The 3,787-nt window shown below is 36.9% G+C and overlaps 1 pseudogene; it reads left to right on the top strand.

Annotated features, from left to right (window-relative positions):
* Positions 1–486: 486 nt before the first annotated feature.
* On the top strand, positions 487–1,533 carry LOC145819562 (cytosolic sulfotransferase 15 pseudogene; annotated as a pseudogene).
* Positions 1,534–3,787: the final 2,254 nt, after the last annotated feature.

Below are 3,787 nucleotides of genomic sequence, written 5' to 3' on the forward strand. Positions count from 1 at the left end.
ATTATTTAAATAATGGTTACAAGGACACACTTGTAAACAAATGGTTAACAACTTATGAATATTTATAGAATATTAATAGAATACTTTAGTGTTTACCATAAATAATAAATTATATATATGTCTATATTTAAACTGTCCAGCTCGGTTCCAAATTAGAATCATAATTATAAAACTACGGATCAAATCATAAAGTACGATTCATCAATTTTAAGAACCAAGACCAAACAATGCATTGATAAAACCAAACCAAACAGTGCAGTTTGGTCTGAATCAGCCTGTTGCGATTTTTTCAATTTTTTTATTCAGTCCTATAAAAAATTTATATATATATATATATATATAATTTCTATCACAAAATATATAATTATCATAATTTTAAATATGCATACCATAATTTCGTCGCACATAACTTTCATTATAAAAATGCATAACTTGATGTACACCTTTTTAGAATTTGTGGAGTAACTATCATACTAACATACCTCTCTTCCAGCTACCATGGAAGACACTCAAAGAGATGAAAACAATTCACTCATCACAGAGAAAGAAACTAAGCATCAGCTAGACAACAATTGCCATGATGATGATCTATTTATTACATCACTTCCCAAAGTAAAGGGATGGCTAGGTCTTGAAGATCATCTTTACCAAGGTTTTTGGTGCCCGAACCTCCTTATTCGAGGAGTAATGTCAGTCTAACAACATTTCAAATCTCAAGACACAGACCTCATACTTATCACCATGCCCAAATCAGGCACCACCTGGTTGAAGGCCTTGGCCTTCGCCATCACCAGCCGTCGTGGCTACCCTAACAGGCTTTCTTAACACCCCTTGCTCACTTCCAACCCTCACAAGCTCGTCCCTTTTCTCGAGCTCAATTCTAATAAATAAGATTGTCATATTTGCCGCCTTCCCATTGTCTCCAACTTTCAATCCCCTATGGCGAATATTTTTTCCACCCATATCCCCTACCATTCATTGCCTGACTCAATTAAGAACTCTGGTTATCGCGTTGTCTATCTCTGTCGCAATCCCTATGATGCCTTCGTCTCGACTTGGCACTTTGTGAATAAGGCTAGAGCCGAGAGCTTCAGGCCTTTATCATGCGATGATGCTTTCGACATGTTTTGTAGAGGTGTCTTGGGTTTTGGGCCCTTCTGGGATCATGTACTGGGGCACTGGAATGAGAGCTTTGAAAGGCCTCACAAGGTTTTGTTTTTGATGTACAAGAACCTAAAAGAAGATATTACCCTTCAAATAAAGAGGACAGCCGAGTTTATGGGTGTTCCATTCTCTTTGGGAGAAGAAAGAGTGATAGAAAAGATATCCAAGTTGTGTAGTTTTAACAATTTGAGAGAGTTGGAGGTGAACAAATTTGGTTCACTTCTACAATTTTAGAATAAGACGTTTTTCAGGAGAGGTGAAATGGGTGATTGGGTCAATCATTTGACACCCCAGATGGTCCAATGTTTAAACAAGATCATGGAAGAAAAGTTGGATAATTCTGGGTTAGCATTTAAAACTAGTTTGTGAAAAATGGTCATTGTCATTTCGTCGGTTTGAATTACTAGAAGTAATTGTGATGATCAGGTGCGTTATTCATCTTGTCCCTCTTGTTTAACCTTGGGTTTGCCTTTGTTAGAGTGTCGGGTTTAGCCGGGAGTCTTGTTAACGGTTTGGGTTTGTGTATTTGGAAGCTTATTTCAGAGTCCTTGCTTTTATTTATTTATGTGTCAAGTTTCTCATGTTTCGGAAGGTGTAAGGTTGGGTCCAGAGTGTCTTGTGTTGAGCTAAAGAGTTTCCTAGCTAGAAGGACAGAACTGCACGTGCGAGGCCTTGGGCCGCACGTGCAGGAAACATAGGAGGACTTGGGTTGGTTTCTACATAATATGCATGTGCGAAAGGAGGTGCGGGGGAGACGCCGCACGTGAGGGGATGAGTGCGGTAAGTACAGGAGGCACACTCCGCATGTGCGGGAGTGGGCGCCGCACGTGCGAGAGTCGCTAAGTCCAAAAAATTCTGTTTTTCTCTCTTCTTGGGTTGTGTGTATATCACTTTTTGTATACCTCTCTCTCTCTAAAAACCCTTTTCTCTTCCTTCTCTCTACATTTTTTACACCAAACAAGATCAACACCTTGATTTCTTTAGATCCATTGGAGTTCTAACCCAACACCCTTAATCAAATTTGGAGAGCTAACCGATGTGGAGATTAGATTTCAACACTGTCAAATTTGGGAGTTTCTCATCTCTTCTTCTCCAAAACTTGAGGTAAGGATATTCTTCGAGTTACATATATATTTTTGCAAGATTATGTTGATTTGGAACTCTTTTGGAGAGTATAAGAACATTGATTTTGGTTCATGTGTAGTGATGATTTCAAAATAGGTTTACACCTTGTTTTTTTTACAATACTATAGAGCTTGGTATCATTATGGGAACGGATGCTTTGGGAACAGGTTTTTCTTTTTGAAAAATGGGGAAATGTTTAGTTTTGGCAATAACCTAGAAATTTGAAATTTTGTGAGAGATGTTGAAAATTAGTGGGTGTTTATCTATTACCATGTTAAAATGAATGAATGATTGAAAAATCTCTTGCTTTACTTAGCAAATGATGAATTTTCTTGGAATATGAGTATTGTTGACTTTGGGAGGTTGTTGCTTAAAATGTGATGTGGTTATGAAATGATTAAATTATTGAAGATGTAAGAAATGTGAGATTGTTGGTTACTCTTTGAAAGATTTAAATGAACATATGGCTATCACGAGGAGTATCATTGAAAAGTGAAATGAGGGTAGTGATTATTATGGGAACATTGCATGGAATAATTGAAAATGGAAAGAGTGTTTCTTGGCATTGATAATCGTTGCATTGGCATTGCAATACTTTTGCTTGTTACAAATATTGAATTGGGATTTAAAACCTCGCTTTAAGAAGGGAATATTGTGAAATAAGATTTATTGAAATGTTTTGGGATAAATATGTTGGTAAGTTCGGATGGGATGTGTAGATGAAATTGATTAAGTTGGCCTGAGTGGCTAAGGTGAAAGATTGAAAACACGCGCAAATGAGGTACCACATGCCTTCTGGTTAGCTATTGGTAAAGTAGGGATTTGTTAGTGCTAGTTTTGCCCACTTGCAGACACCAACCTAGGGATTACTTGAGCCGTATTTACTGCCCCGTGATCTTGGTTTAAAGTCTTGAACCTATTGAAATTTCAAGTTATCACTGAGTATGACGGTTTTAAAAAGATGTAAATGTGATTTTTCTTCAAAAAGCATAGCATGGCATGTACATTTCATTTGTGAAGCTTATATAAAATGTATATACTTTGTTAAGAATTTCCTACTGGGCTTTATGCTCACCTTATGGGATTTTGGTGCAGGAAAAGATGTGGTGATCCTGCCGAGTTAGGGCGTGGATGTATATGTTGAGAGCACAAGGCTTTTATTTTTGTTGAGGTATATTTTGCTGGCCAAGGGCTATCTGTATGGGGTCGAGAGAGTAACCGGGCTTAAGCCTTGGAATTTGTAAACCCACGAGAGTATTTATTTATTTTTGGGATTAAAGGTTCTACATGCTATAGATTTATGTGCTAGAAATCATTGAATGTATATTCGCATGTGGAATTATTTTGTATGACCCTCATAAATCAAGTAATGTAAAGGTTGGTGAATTGCTTCTTTTCTTATAATGAACGTTGGTTGATGTACTTTAATGGTGTTATAATTTCGGGGTGTTACAATAATAGTGTTAGGATTATAAATCCCTTACAATTATGTATTATC

The sequence above is a fragment of the Camellia sinensis genome, chromosome 2 (assembly GCF_055761805.1).
Source record: "Camellia sinensis isolate YWXY chromosome 2, ASM5576180v1, whole genome shotgun sequence".
NCBI classification, from domain to species: domain Eukaryota; kingdom Viridiplantae; phylum Streptophyta; class Magnoliopsida; order Ericales; family Theaceae; genus Camellia; species Camellia sinensis.